Consider the following 16,416-nt stretch of genomic DNA (forward strand, 5'->3'; position numbering starts at 1 on the left):
TCCACTCTGTTTACCATGGTGCTGGGCACTGTTTCTTTCCTCGTCGCTTCAGCGCACCTCCTAGCCAGCTCAGCCCTTTTGACAATGACCATGACCTCTTTCAGGGTGGTGTCTCCGCTGGCCCATAGTTTGTCTTGTACGGACGTGCACGTGGTGTGCATTACCACCTGGTCCTTTATGAATTCTTCCTCCCAGTTGTCGTATTTGCAGGTGGCCGCCAATCGTTTCAGTGCTGCCACGTATTCCTCTACCGTCTCTCCTGGGTGCTGTTTCCTTTGTTGGAAGTTGAATCTGTCCACTGACACGCATACCGCCGGCCTGAAATGTTCATTGAGGTCCTCAATGGCATGAGCGTACACGTCACTGTCCGTGCTTGTCCTCTGTTTTGGTACTAAGCTTTTGTACACTCTCAACCCCTCGGGGCCCAAGTTTAGTAACAAGATGCGTTTCTTCCGCTGGGGTTTGAACACTTCCTCATTCTCGGCTTCTAACACCCCTATGAAATTGTCGATGTACTCTCGCCAGTCTTCCCACTTCATCAGTGGTTCGCCGGGCCTGGGTAGAAATTGTACAGGCGCCGTCGCATACCCCGCCTGAGTACTCATCTTCTCGCTCTTGACCTTGGGCTCTGCGCTTGCTGGGCCCCTGGGGCTTCCCGGCGTGCTGTCTTGCTCTTCCTCGCTTCCGTGGGCCTGGGGACTACCTGCGTCAGCCCCCTCGCTCTTTTGTACGCTATCCAGCTCTGTGCCCTCAGGTTGTGGTTGGTGGCTGGTTCTGGCGCAATTCTTGTGCCTTCCCGCTCTGTCCCCTCCTGTGGTGACTGCCTTGTTCCAGCGGATGCTTTATAGGCCTGCCGCGCTCTATAGGGTACCTGTGTGGCAGTGTGGTGCCTGTTGGTCTCTTCTGGCCACCGGTGTGCAGTTGGGTTCCCCGGTGGTCTTTTTTCTCTCTGTGGGGGGTTGGGGGATTGCTCATCCCACCCTCGTCGCCATTGTAGTGTTCCTCGTTGCCCCCAATAAGACGCTGCAGCCTCAGTGCTGTTCAATATATTTATTGCTGATTATCTCCCTAATAGAGCGCCGAGCCTGTGCTGCTCGTACCGACTCTTCGCGCCACTGTCGCGCTCCCTGCGCGCGCAGCCTAACATGGCCGCCGGCACATCACGTAACTCACGTGACGTGCAACACTAGACCGCGCTACTACATATTCCTTCTGACTTTAGGATTGGGGAACCAGATTAGAGTCCCATGCCTTGGCTCAACATTCAGCCACTGTAGGCAAATTTCTTAATCTCCCCGTGCCCAACATTTTTTTGCAATTCCAATGTATTTCGTTAGTATGCACAGCGCTTACGTCATGTCCGCGCGATATAAAACTACAATAATAAATAAACAACTTTTTGAGAGCCATCGCACCCTACTTCAAGATCGTGCAAAATCCAGTGTTTGATTAAAATCGCATGCATTCATGGATTAAAACACACAGCTGCACCTTCAGCAGACCTGGTCAAAGTAAACAATTGCGGTCACTAACCCGGCACAACCATTATACCGTACACGGAACAAACGGAATAACAGTCCCCTTAGCTTTATTTACCGTGCCCCTGTCACAACCAGTAAAACGCAAGATAAGGGCAGGCTCTACCTCCTTATCACATCAATCAGCCGCCGCTTGGCTGCGGACTGGCGGTTTTCCAGATGGGCGTGGCCAAATCACTCCAAACTCGACTAGCTGTCAGCGGAGTGTGCGTGGGCTGAAGGGGAGGGGGTGTTAACGTGCGTAGAGGGGGCGGGGACAGCGTTGCTGGACTTCAGAACAGGAGAAACGATGGAGAAGAAAGTCGGGGTCAAGGTGAGCGTGTGGAAGAACAGTGAACAGATAGGAAGCGGGGGCTCGGACGGGTTGGGCCATGGAAGAGAAAGAAGGTGGATAGGAAATTACTGTTGTTGTGAGGGCGGGGGATGCTACAGTCAAAAGGGTACGCGTTTGAGGTTTGGAGTAGTATATACTAAGTGCCGATTGCTGCACCAAAGACGGGGCTATTTCTGGTGAAGGAAGTACTGTACTACCAGACGGAGAGCTGAAGGGATTTCCAGGAAACGAAGCAAGTACTAATGGTAAAGTGGAGGTGTCACTTCTTTCTGGGAGAGAAGATGGATAGCTGCTGGGGGCGGGGTTAGGTATAGACAACCCTCAGGAAGACTTCTTGCCCAAACAGAGCCCTCAGGGCAGCAGTGGGCGTGGCAGATACTGGGAGGTTAAATGTACTATTCTAACTCCAGTCCTAGAATATTTGGGGAAAGAGCAACTTTTACCCAAAGAGGTTTATTTACTCTTCTAACACTAGTCCTGGAATATTTGTATTTTGAAACGTTATACATTCCAAAAGGATTTTTAGGAAGGGGTGAATAGTAGTCATTTTGAATTGGAGAAAGTGCTGTCCTGGGGGTGCAGCTCAGGGAAGAAGCTATGAATAGTAGGGGGAGGGAGGTGGTACAGGACAGCTGAGAAAAGGAACGGAGAACAGGCATCCCTGTGGCAAAAGGGAACGGTGAACAGGCATATGGGAGGGTAAATAAGTGACAACTCATGGAAAAAAATGGGTAGCTGTTTCACACAAGAAGACTAGGGTAGTTGGTACACCTGGGGAGGAGGTGGAGGTGGGGGTGTAGTTGGCAAGATAGCGCACTTTACAAATACAGCACCATAGCTCAGAAATGAGGAAGGAGGCGTGTTGCATCTTGGGATACAGGTGGAATGGCCACCAAGAGGTGGATGGGGTGGTTAGACCGATCCCTAGAGTTGTAGCAAATAGCTGCCCGTAGGAATAAAACAGGACCGGCTTTAGAGCTGGTGGCGCCCAGTGCGACAATCACTTTTGGCGCCCCCACGTCCCATGACCGCCTCTTTAGATTCTTTCACTTCCACGTGCAAAAGTGCCCCTCATCTCTCCTATCTTAAGATATTGCCAAGCCCAGCGCCCCCCCCCCTGAGGTCACAGCGCCCCCCTTCACAGGTCAGCGCCCAGTACGGCTGCACCAGTCATATGCTCTTTGTATTAATGCATCTGATTGTTTATGTACGCGCATCATATCTCTGTATGATTTATAATGATTATATGTATTCCTCCTCTTGTGAAGCCCTCGGTCGTGGTGGATGTAGTCCATGCTATGTAAAACGTATACAATCAAATATAAGCCGGCCTTCTCTTTTGATCTGTACCTGTCCCTCTATGTTTGCAATTTATTCTCACTCAAGGCACCAATTCACAAACCTGTTTGCCCGTCTTAGTTGAACGTGAATGTGCAAAAAAAAAAGTAAAATGTAGCAGAATATTCAAAGATTCAGATTTTTCAGAATCAATTGCCAGATATTTACACATGCAGATGTAACAGAGTGCTACCGTCCACGCCAATCGGTTAACAAGTAGGGAAGGGGCGGTATAGGAGTATCCATACCAAAACTTCTCGGTCTGCATGTTTTTACCAACATTTTGCAAGTTGTTTATCATACGTAAGTTTAAAAAAAAGTTTTTTTTGGGGAGTTTGAAATGGCTCAGCAACTTGGTTTCATAGGTGTCCAGGCCATTGCGAAAGTTTCTGTTCAGAATGCAGTATTGGCTCGGACGACAGTTGTTGAATAGAGCACACTTATTATTTGTATTTTAACTTTGTATACATTGCAGGATTGGCACATACATAACGACATCACAATGCAATGACACATCCTTTAAGTTTGTTGAACGAAGCACACTTATGTTTGTACCTTATCTTTGTGTAAAATATATGTGGCCTAGACTGGTGCCTTATATATTTTTTTATCTACAGCTTTAAAATGTACTTTTATGTATATTTTTTTAAAGTAAAAAATCTGATTATATTGTGTTAACAGATGACTATCAGTGTTTTGGGGTAATGCATCTGTATGCACATGACCAAATTATTACTATTGTTTTATGTGAATAGTAAGTAGATGCCTAGAGTATATTGGAGTGCAAGTTCATGTATGTGACCCAATTACTTACACCAATTGGATTTGTGGGCAACCCAAAGAGTTTAAAATGTGATTGTCAATTTTATTTGAAGCAATGAGGTGCCTAGTTTTAGCTATCAAAACACATATGTGACAGCCGACCCCATATGCAAAACGCAGCTATTTCTGTATATCCCCAAGTTTTCAAAGAAGAGATGTACATAGAATGTGCACACAATATCAACACCTGCTGTCGAGGTGTGGTCCAAAAAAAGACCAATACAACATAAACACACAGTAAGGTGCACCAAATAGCATCTGTAAACAAAAGTCCAAAGCAGTAGGTTTCAGATTTGTCAAATAATCTTAGCAAAGTAGCGGACGAGTATGGGCCAGAAAGCAGCCCATACTTGTCCGCTACTTTGCTGCTTTGCGTACTGATTCTGGTGCCGCATTTGGGGTTTGATCAATACCCCTGTGTTTATTATATTTTGGTATTCTCTGAATTAGATGATTGGCAAATATATGAGTGTGACATTGGTAACGTTGCACTTTGCCCTGAAGAAGTCCAGTCTTGGACGAAACGTGTTGGCTGTTTGAGTGATACATAAAGAACTTTTTGAAACCATGTTCAAAATAAAAAGAAGATTGGTTGACGAATCAGAAACCTACTGCTTTTGGACTTTTGTTTTTGTTTACAGATGTTATTTGGTGCACCTTACTGTGTGTTTGTGCCTAGTTTTAGTGTTTGTGTTTCTGGAGATTAGCTTGCCTAAGTGATTTTGCTGTTTTTACATCTTGTTTCTGAATTGTGTAGTGAACCAGATATAGAACATGTTACAGCAGCTCAAACGTAGGAACACAAGGACACTGGCTATGTCTACCTTACTATGAGCATGGAGCAGTGGGAAGACCTAACAGAACATTGACTGTTGTATGTTGCCACGCTTCAACTGGATTTCGCCTTGGTCTGTGAAGGACATGTTGACTTCATTACAATTTTTGTTTTTGCCTTCATTGCTGTGGTCAGGGTAGGCTTGTATGTGTCGGCGAGGGAACGTCAAAAGGTCTGCCTCACCTAGCGTAAGGGTCTGCATTGACTCGGAAGGCAGAGGATGGGCCATGGATTTGGGAACACTTCCTTTCTCTGATCCAATCAAATGCGGCTTTAAATATCCATGACATACATTTGGAAGGGTTCCCCAAAGCCGTTCCTGGGCCAAATGTATGCATGCAGATGTTGAACAGTGACGTTGTGTCCCAAATTATGGTCTGCAGTTCCAGAACAGGCTGCGTTTCCACAGTACATGAGACATTGCCCTAGTTGGTGAGAGCAGCATATGTTTACATTGTTCCTTCCTCTTTCAGTACATCTGCATCATCAATTCACTCACCCAGTCCCCATAATCATCATCTTCTCTCTGCCCTTCAGTATCCCCCGCCCCATTCACCCTTTTCAGAAAGTGCCCATCTTCACCCCCATTCTGCACCATTCGCTCTGATTTTTAACATCCCTCGTTTACTCCATGCTTGGTATTTTATTCCCCGCCGAGTCAATCCCCGAAAGCATCTCCTAAGCCTACGCTCTCCCCATCAAAGCCTCTCCTCCCACTCGGGACATTCCTTCAGCCTCCCGGAATAAAATAAAGCTCGGCTATGACATCAGCAGCGCTTCCTCCAATAACACGCAGGCGATTATCCAATCATCAGCCCGTGTTCTTTTCTCAAAATAGCTCGCATGGGAGAGAGCTGAACACGGACTTCGATCCTCCCCCGCCCCACTTACCCGCCTCCCTGTTCTACAGCTGCTTTCTATGAACATTGTATATGTTGTTCGCCTGTCTGTCTGCCTTGCACATAACTGCAATTGGGCGTGGGACAAACAACCCCGGGCCCAGGTTTTCTTTTTCTTTTGTGGTTACTTAATCAGCTGAATCGACCCTTGCTCACAGCACGGAATTTTCCAACAGTCTAGATCATTTATAACCACATCCCCAATGGACAGTTACATATGGGAAGAATGCAAGTTACTCACAAAACTTCCTCGAAATAACTAAAAAAAAACACTAACGGGGTTATTGCCCCCCCCCCCCCCCCCCCCCCCCCCCCCCCCACCATCATTCAGTCCATGCCCTGGACTCCCTACACCACTTATATTTTTGGCGAAGTCGGTTCGTCACTTACCTTTGCGTTCTTCCCAGCAATGATGGCATACATTCGCCTCCTGAGGTTTGCCAGTGACTCCCACCTCACACACTGTTCAGAATTTTCATTTAAGCTCTTGTGTAGTTAATCATGGTTGAGATTAATTAAAACTGTGGTGGTGCGCGCTTTTTAGTGTAACTTGGTAGACTTCTTCTACAGTTCGCTGGCCGTCAGGCTGTCCAGGACACGTTGGCAATTGAGTGCTCCAGAACTGGCGCCAGCTTGGTCATAAGAAAGCAATACTATTGTTTGGTGTTCTGGGACAGCTCACCAGTTCTCTGTTGAAAGGGATTATACATTCTTCATTGGGTAAGAAGGACACACAGGGCCAAAGACCTGCACGTAATTCAAGGTCAATGACTTTTTTGTTTCACCTCTAGTAGAAGAGCTGGTGAGAAGTATTATTAGAATTCACTTTCTCGGTTAAGGAAGGTAAATCACTCTATCTTGGCTCCCCTGAGAGTAGTGGTTTCAGGGACCATTATACATTAAAGACTAATTGTGCCAGAGCATGCTACATCAGAGCCTTCAACAATCTGGTTAGGAATGTTAAGTAACTGACAAGCTCTGGGTGACCGGCTCATAGCTGGCCTTTTAAGACAGGGCCAACTCTCAAATGATGGAGGACATCAGTTGCTGCCGAAAAGTAGTGTTTGATTCGGATGTCACTGCATCACACGCAGGTGGCCCTACAACCATCTTTGGCCGTACAACCATCTATTTGGGAGAGTAAATTAATTCGCCTCAAGGCAATCTTATTCAAAGGTTTACCAAAATGGCAGTCTTACCACCGTCCCCTTTTCAGCTGTGGGTGGCAGGAGTTACTTGGACTTGACATTAATGGAATTCTATATTAGAATTCTTTACATTAGATAGCTTTCTGGAAAAATGTAAAAGCAGTGTGAAGACCTTGAGAACAGCTAGTACCTTAGGTATGCCGCAGTTTATAGGCTGTACTGCACCTCGAAATATGTTGGTAACGTGTCAAGTGCTTAATACATCCCTGAGGCTACCTCAAAGAGCCGAGGGCCAGGAGAGATGGAACAGAAGGACCAGGAGAGAGGAAAGGAGAAATCAGCAGAAAGATTAAAGAGGAGCCTCGGTAATACAATTATCTTCTTCTAAACACTCCAGCCATATGGACAGAGAGGGTGGCAATAATGAGTTACGGGTCACCAACTTTGGGCACCTGGTTAGAGCAAAAGAGGCAAGGTTAGTTGTGAAAGGCAAGAATGGGCAAGACTGCAAAGAAGCAGGGAGTGGGAGAGGCTAAGAGATGTTAGTAGACAACGTTTTTGAAAGATCACTGACACTAAAATGATTGGAACCACTTGATCCAGGCCTGTTAGTCAGGGTTGCACCTAAGTTGCAGCCTTGAGACTGCAACAATTTGGCCACAGAAGGCTTCCCTCGAATCGCAGGCAAGCGAACCCCACCCAATATTTCTCCAGCAGTGTCCCTCAGTGTTCGGTGGGGTACAGAGGTGCACCTCACCAACCTAGTTAAATCACACGAAGAAGGAGCTAGTTGTGTTCCATGGCTGTGCGTCAGAACTCCAAGTTACCTCATGGATAGAGACCTGGTCTTGAGCGAGTTTTGTACGTTTCTCACCCATTATGCTCAGTGGCAAGGGTTCCTCATTTACTCCCATATCTTTTTCAAAAGCCACCAGCTTGGTAGCAGTTTAACGTTTTTCGGACAAGGAAGCCATAAATCCTGGCTAGTGTTGACCATCTAGGCACTGTCCATATCCCCTTTCAGTGATGCTAGCACAATACTTGCTGGCCTACATAACACCATTTTGGCACCTTCAATGTCATTTTACATGGTGCTGCATGTTTGATTGACAGCCAGATAAAATCTGACTATATCTTGCCCAGGCTCAGTGAATTAAACATACTATTATTTATAAGGTAATCTAATGAAGCCTAACTACATTGTTAACAAACAGACCATCTCTGGTCATCACCAGAAAGTCATGGACCTAGCCTCTAGATAAACTAAAAGCCCAAAAACCTTCTGTTTAAACAAGCATTGACAAAGCTAATAGGTCTCATTCATGCGAAAGCTATTAGCTTTGCCAATATATTTTAGCTATGTTATACAGCAGCACCGCTGTTGTGCAGCATGGTTAAAAGTTGGAGTAAAAAAGTAAAAAAAATGCTTTGACGTGGCCAGCGCTGGCTTCATCATAGCACTTTTTTCCCTGTTGGGGTTGGGAGAGAAGGGGCAACACGAACAACAGGTAGAAGGGAACAGGACCGTTAAAAAATACAACGCAGCCAGCACTGGCTGCATCATTATGCTTTTAAGGACTTGCCTGGGGAGGTGAGAGGGGAAGAAGCCACACGAAGAATAAATAAAAATAGTACCACGATTAGCGGAAAGAAAGCATTAGCTGAAGCAATCGGTACTTGGCCCATTCTCCAGCTAAAGAAGAAGAGGAGGTGATGCCGGTACATGCTGCCCAATTACAAAACCGCAAATAAGAGTGACAAAGAAGCATACATACAAATGGTAAGCAATGGGCAGGCTGCAAACCCCATGTTGCACACAAATAAGTCTTCAAAATAAGAGTGCATGCACTGGTGCAGGCAAGACCAAATTTGGAGAGCATCCTCACAAACCTAGGACTTTCCTTCCAACAGTTCAGAAAGGAACATGACGCTTTGCTTTACCTACAACATATTAAACTATTTATTGTGCACTTCATATCAACATTCTCTATCCCTCATTTGACTCATCCCAGACCTCATTTTACTACATGATCTCCCAAATAATGCTTTCTCGACCCTTCCCTCCTCTATCCTATTCAATCCAACTAGCAGACCAACATGTCCACCACTCAAATTAACAACTTTTATTTCCCTATGCTAATCCACCACTAGTCCGTCAAAATTCTTCATTCGCCTCTACCGAGCCATTAAAGTCACATCATAAAAGAAATGCACAATGATTGATACATAATTAAAAGGTCAAGAAAAAGAAATTATAAAAATAGGTTATAAAACCTTCAATAAAATCAGAAAAATCCATGAAATAGTGTAGTAGCAGCTAAATACGCTATCATTAATCTTAGAGAATTTAAGATGCAGTGCAAGAAAGCAATACTGAGAGCTTCATATCCCAGACACTACAGATAAGAAAAGGCAGCTGTGTCAGATCTAAAATCCAGAGCACGCAATATGGGGCGCAGAAACTGCCTTCTTTGGGGTAACAAAAATGTGCAGAATAAAGTAAAGTGCGGAGTGCTTTGTTCGGCGAGGATTTCACAATAACAAGGGAGGAAGATATGAAAACCAGGTGCCTTTTGGTGGTAAAGGCTACCAAGAAGTGTTTAGCTTTAAGTCGGAACCTTGTGAATAAGAACCACTATCTTTCATCTGCAATAAACTGTAAGTAAAGTGCTGGGGGGGGGGGGCTAGTGGAGCCCATAAAAGGAGTCCCCTCTCTTCCCAGCTATATCCCTGTGCCGTGCCTTTACACACGTTGATAAAAAATATATTTGATATGCATTGAGGGGAAATTGGATAGATTAGCTGGATTGTGATTAAAAAAAACTAGGCTGCACAAACTTTCAAAGCTTTTTCTGACACATTTGAGCCAAGGGATATTTAGGCAATTATCCATATTCATACAATCTAGCAACATTGAGCTACAGAATTGGGCTTCTGGGTTTTTCCAAATTCGCTGCCACAATAAGAGGGGTTGTAATTTGATGTTATCCAGATCTTTAGTTCCTGCACTCGCGCTGTATATGTAACAGCTACCTTGCTTTTAAATCTTTTAAATCATTGCTCGTGATTTGCGCCGAGCGCTTGCTTTGTAATATTTTTCTTTTGCTCTACCGCTTAGTGGGAATTGAGGGAGTAACTCACCCGCATTTAAACGCCTGCACACCCACACTTGTGGGGTAGAAGGGACTCGGGGGCACTGCATACTCCTCGCGCCGATTTGGAGAGCGCCATCTTGGATTGGGGGAAGCTTTCTCTTGAGGGAGCGCCATCTTTGGTGAGGGAGAGCCACTCGCCCTGCCAGGACCCACGTGATCTTTTGGCCAGGCTTCTTAAGATGGCTGCCAGACAGGCGCGCAGCGACGGCGCGCAGGGGACGCGCCGTAGACGCGCCGGAGGTGCGCCAGAGGTAAGCCCGTTTGCGCCCGTTCGCGCAACGGACGCGCATAGGGCCGCTACCTCTGGCCACTTGGATTCTCCCCGTCTGGTTTATTCTCAGTCAGACTTGCGGGCTTTGAGACCATCTTATGACTCCTCGACACGGAGACCCACAGCTCGGTTTCCGCCCCAGTCACTCGCATGTGGTCTGCTTAATGTGCGGTCGCTCTGCAAGCACCACACGGAGATCGCCTTTTTGGTCGAGTCATCTGGGCTGGACGTGTTGTTTCTGACGGAGACATGGACTCGGGAGGACTGCCTAGTTGAACTAGGCCTGGCCTGTCCCCCGGGTTTTAAAATTATTCATACTCCGCGCCCATTGAATCGTGGTGGCGGAATTGGCATCATTTACCGCGAACAGCTGGATGTTTCCCAGCTCAAAATCTGCGAAATCTCGGGCTTTGAGCTCATGGGTTTTTCCTTCAGAAACCTGGAGAGAACACTGATATCCGGCGTGCTATGTTATCGGCCGCCGGGCTCGGCCTCTTCTCTGCCGGAGTTCCTCGACTTAGTATATGATCTCTCAAACACTCATTCTAACTTGCTAGTCCTGGGAGATTTCAATCTATGGCAGGGGGTCCTTTAGACGGAGCGTTTACTTCACTCTGTCAAGCCCTGGCCGACATCCATCTGCAACAACTGGTTGGCTCCGCGACTCATAGGGGCGGTCATGTGCTGGATCTCATTTTTGCGGGCGCCCACTTGGCTGTGATTATTGACATCTTAGTCCAATGTTGGACTGACCACGCGCTTGTGGTCTTTTCCCTATGCTTAGGGGATCATCTTCCCGAGGCCGCAGGGGTAGGACTCTCGCAAGTGGGTCGACCTTGGTCCCGACTGCTCAGTCTAGCTCCTCTGCCCTCTTTAATACCTGCCAACTTCTGCCTGAGGAACTCAGTGGAAGAAAGCTACTCCTCCTTTTGCCGGTCCATCACCGAGTCGCTCGATAAGATTGTGCCCCTTCGAAAGGCAAGAGCGAGGGTGAATCGGGCTTTTCCTTGGTACACGGTGGAGTTACAACACTTGAAACTGAGCTGTAAACGGGCGGAGAGAGCATGGAGAAGGGAGTATTCCCCTTCGGCTAAAGTCTTGTTTAGACTCGCACTGAGAGGCTATAAGGATCAGATCAAGCGGGCTAAGGCGACTTTTATACAAACGTCCCTGCTACAGGCGCCTAATAAATCTCAAGCCCTGTTTAAAATTGTCAAGGACTTGTCTCATCCGGTTTGTGCGGCTAATTCTGTCCGGGCCTCACAGGCTTTGTGCGACTCGTTGGCTCTTGCCTTCGAGGAGAAGACCGCTAAGATCTTGGCGGGCTTAACACATCCCGCATCTGCGGAGGCCTGCCTGGGAATGGCCGCCGACCTGTCTAGTCGTCCTTGCATCAGTGTTGTTGACAGGGGGCTGGGAGCTCCGGGCAGCTCACCCAGTCGACCCCAGACGATCATTGTAGGAGCTCCGGTGGAGCAGCCCAGTCGACCCCAGACGTGCACTGGTGCTTCTGATCTGGGAGCTCCGGGCAGCTCACCCAGTCGACCCCAGCCGGTCGGTGTGGGTGCTCCGGGGGAGCAGCCCAGTCGACCCCAGACGCGCACTGGTGTCTCTGATCTGGGAGCTCCGGGCAGCTCACCCAGTCGACCCCAGCCGGTCGGTGTGGGAGCTCCGGAGGAGCAGCCCAGTCGACCCCAGACGTGCACTGCTGCCTTTGATCTGGGAGCTCCGGGCAGCTCACCCAGTCGACCCCAGCCGATCACTGTGGGAGCTCCGGGGGAGCGGCCCAGTCGACCCCAGACGTGCACTGTTGCTTCTGATCTGGGAGCTCCGGGCAGCTCACCCAGTCGACCCCAGCCGATCGGTGTGGGAGCTCCGGTGGAGCAGCCCAGTCGACCCCAGACGGCTACCATTGCCCTCGGGTCGGGTGCCTCGACCATTTCACCCAGGCTATCACGGCTGAATTCTTTCCCCCTCCCTTCCTTTGAAGAATTTTGTAAGATTGCTCATTCGGTGTCATCGGGGTCTCCACTTGATCCGCTGCCCCCCAAGTTTTGGAAGGCCTTTCATGCAGAACTGCTTCCGCCTCTGTTTTCGATCTGCCTCCAATCCTTGGAATCGGCGTCGGTGCCAGAAAGCTGGAAGTTAGCAGTGGTGTCGCCTCTGTTAAAAAAGCCAACTTTGGATCCGGCTTGTCTTTCCAACTACAGGCCGATCTCCTTGCTTCCTTTTCCGATCAAGATCTTGGAAAAGTGGGTAACTCGTTCTCTCTCTGGCTTCCTGGAAAACATCGGGTGGTTCGATGAGGCCCAGTTTGGCTTCCTGGACATGGGACGGAGACCGCACTGGTGACCGTGTTGGACAATATGCGTTCGCGTGTCGACAGTGGTCGGGCAGCCTTTCTGGTGCTGCTCGACATGTCGGCCGCGTTCGACACGGTCTGCCATCGGACCCTGGTCCGGAGGCTGGAGGAGTGCGGGGTCAATGAGACTGGCTGATTTCGTATCTTGAGGGTAGACAACAGTTGGTCTCACTTCCGCCTTTCAGCTCTGAGCCAAGGAAAATAGGACAGGGGGTTCCACAGGGCTCGGCCATCAGCCCGATATTGTTCAACCTGTACCTCCGCCCTTTAGTCCAGCTAATAAAATCTTTCGGCGTCTCGGCATTTAATTATGCCGACGGCACTCAGCTGGTCTTCTCCTTGGAAGGGAATAATGCGGTCTCGCTGGGCACCTTCCATCGCTGTATGGCAGCCACAGCGGACTGGCTACGAGCTAACTCCTTGCAATTCAACAGCTCGAAGACGGCGGTGCTCCACTGTTCTACTGACCGTATTCCGCGGGCACTGCCCGCGAACTTTTGGCCTAGTACCTTTTCCGAACCAGTGCTGGCATCGGAGTCAGCACGCAATTTAGGGGTAATGTTTGGCCCTAATCTACAACTGGACCTACATGTCAACAAAACCACGGGAACATGTATGATGCTGCTACGCATGTTACGTAGAGTTTTGCCTTTTCTCCCTGTTCAGGCCAGGCCGGAAGTAGTCCGTGGGACTATATTAAGTCGGCTCGACTACTGCAACGGACTTCTTTTGGGGGCCCCAAAAAATTTGATTGGGAAGCTTCAGCGGGTGCAGAATATGGCTGCTAAATTGGCCCTTTCCCGACCCAGGTCGGAATCTGATGCCGTTTGTTGTCTGGAGGTGCGTGTTGCGGCATCTCTATGTGATTGTCACCATATTTGTGCCTGTGATCTAGCTCTAGCTCTAGCTCTAGCAGGTCTAGCTCCTCCACTCTTGCGCTACGAGATCTGCACTGGCTCCCGGTAGATCTACGGGTTCAGTTTAAAGCGGCATGCTTGGTGTTTAGAGCTGTACACCTTTTGGGCCCTATCCCGCTGCAAAATAGGTTTGCATGGTATTCGGCCCCACGGCTTCTGCGGTCTTCATCGGCCCACCTTCTGGTGGTGCCAAGGTTTCAAAGAGTGAGGATGGGCGGTCGCTCTTTTAGCGTGGCTGCAGCTAAATTATGGAACTCCCTCCCACTCTCTCTTAGGAGTTACAAGGACTATCTTCCGTTCAGAAAGGCCTTAAAGACGCACCTATTCCCTAAGTAATGGTTGCGTGACTGCTTCCGTCCAGTGCTTGGTTCTCTGATCAAAGCGCCAGGATGCCCTCTGGGTGACAGGCTTGCGCTCTACAAGTATATTAAATAAATAAATAAATAAATCCTCCAGATAGTTTAGCCCTACCTCATCGTGCCAAAATGATGTTGGAGTGGAGGGCAGCCAGAAGTCTTCTTATAAACGTATTCTGTACAATCTGGAGAGATTTACAGTTTGTGCGTCCCCAATCCCCCCTCCCCCCCAAATGTTGCAACAGATAAACATTTACTTTTGAAAATACATGGCAGTTCACTTATGGGTTTATGTTCCAGCCTTACTGCGAATCTAAAAACTGTGTCAATTGCCCTTTGGAATTGCAAGACTCTTACATTAAATTAGAACTTCTAGTTAAAATCAATAACAGGCAGACACCCAGGTACATGAAGTAGGGGTGCTTTCCACTTCTTTACCACCAAGTAAAGACTTTCTGGTCCCGGACAATTTTGGGCCGTATTTCATTATAAATTACTTGGTTCAGTTCGTTTTTAGTCCTACGTTGTCCATAAAAGTATTAAAAGCATCTAACAGGGAATGAAGGCCATTAGCTATTCTGGCAATAAGAACATTAACTGCATAGAGTAAAACAGGGATTTCTCGTGAATTTTAGGGCTCTCTTTTCCGGCCTTTACTAAGTGGTTTTAAAGTGTGTTAATATAGATTAAAAATAGGAATCCACCACTAATCTGTTTTGGATGGATTTTGACAGGCATAGTAAGCTGTCACATAGAGGTTATCACTAACCTGATCAGCCGGATACAGCAGGAGCGATGTAAGATGCATATTTCTCTCTCCCCTATTTTGGAAGTATCTAGGAGTACTAGAAACACCCACTAGATAATACCACAATTGAGGAAGGGGAAAAAAGGGACAAAGGAAACAATAAAGTCGCAGCCGTCATAATGTTGTCCCCAAACACTGATGTGGAGTGGTGCAGACCTCTCTCTCTGTAGTGACTCAGTGTTCTGTATAGAGATCCAACAATCCACACATAAAGAAGCACACCAATATAAGCAGTATCTATCAATGTAATATGTGTCTGTAATACACTTACGGTTTAAGACTGCTGCAATTACTTCATAACAAAAAAGGCACAAAAGGAAAAAATAAAGGAATGAAATCAAATAGTTCTTTGTGTATCACTTCACTTAACAGTGATATAATAGTTTCTTAATCTCAAGTCAACATAACTAGTTGATAACCAGATAATAAGTACTTATCTGTTGCCAGGCCGATCTCTGGTAAATCTTGGAGTCGTAGTGGAATGTATATCACTTGAGGCTCAGAAAGGATAATGATGCAAGAAGGGAAATACTAATCCGAGCCCTTAACAGCTCATGGGGCTAGCAGGTTAATGCTCTCTAGTACCAGGAGTTGAATGCAAACAATTATGCCAAAAAATAAACATGAAGGCGCTCCTGCGCGTTTATCAAAAACAAAATAAGGGTTGTCAAGTCATTGTTGCCTTCCGTATTTCTCAGCAATCAGAAGGCACTTTAGCGATTTATGGTCCAACCATAAATCGTTTCCAGAGTTAATTCACGCTCCGAATATTTAGACGACAGCCAGACAACCACAAGCTCCCCAAGCGCGAAGGAGCCAGAAATCAATAGCGCTTCTCGCCGCACTATGAAGGAAGGCTCTGAAAATGCCGGAGGGCGTTCTCCTCCGCCTCGCAATAGACGCGAGTGAAAGCACACGAGAGAGAGCCGTTGCCCGCTCTCCTTGATCCACACGATACGAACAGGAATCTGCACGGGCCGGTTCTCCTCCTCGAGAGTTCGCGGTCTGCCAAATCTCCGACTACAGGTGACGAGCACCGTTTCCCGGGCAGGAAGAGATTAAGAAGGTGAAAAGACAAAAAGAAAGATAGGACTACATCCTCCCGAAGACTTCTGGGAGATGTAGTACTCTCACGCCGTTCCTCATTCATTCTATCTAGCCCTTGGATTATGTCTGGACGTGACAGTAAGCGTTATATAAATACAATTCCAAATTAGTATTGCTATATTACTCTTCTCATCTATGTGGCACCCAGCAGTGTGTGTGATCCCTTTGAGTTATCTAGCTACCAGCATTAATACCATGCACCCTGCTTCATAAAATATGTATCAACCCACCTGCATTCTCTTGCCTTGAGGTATGGTATTCTATTCTAATATTCTAAATTGTCATAAAGAGTTCATTGAAATAAAATGAGTTGTAGTGCCTCTCTGAAAGGAATGTGCTTCTCATAATGCCTTCCTGTACCTTGGTGTTGAACGACGGCCATAAGAAAGTTACACGTACCAAACTCTGGAGGGGGGCAGAACCAGATGCATCTTGAAGGAGCTTTGACCGCACAGTGCCATCCTCATAATCCTTGCTGACGCAATGCAATCTAGCCAGAGCGAGTAACAGTCTCTCGACACTACCC

At 47.3% G+C, this 16,416-nt stretch overlaps 1 protein-coding gene across 4 annotated transcripts in view; it reads left to right on the forward strand.

The window, feature by feature from the left end:
• Positions 1-1,790: 1,790 nt before the first annotated feature.
• HIF3A (hypoxia inducible factor 3 subunit alpha) overlaps positions 1,791-16,416 on the forward strand; it is a 297,956-nt gene continuing 283,330 nt past the window's right edge. For 2 of the 4 annotated variants that reach the window (XM_078660976.1, XM_078660984.1), the window contains exon 1: positions 1,791-1,851. The gene's annotated coding sequence lies outside the window, so the exon portion shown is untranslated. The remainder of the gene's footprint in view (positions 1,852-16,416) is intronic. The other 2 variants (XM_078660978.1, XM_078660985.1) reach the window with 1 other exon arrangement.

This window comes from Lissotriton helveticus, chromosome 9, assembly GCF_964261635.1.
Source record: "Lissotriton helveticus chromosome 9, aLisHel1.1, whole genome shotgun sequence".
NCBI lineage: Eukaryota > Metazoa > Chordata > Amphibia > Caudata > Salamandridae > Lissotriton > Lissotriton helveticus.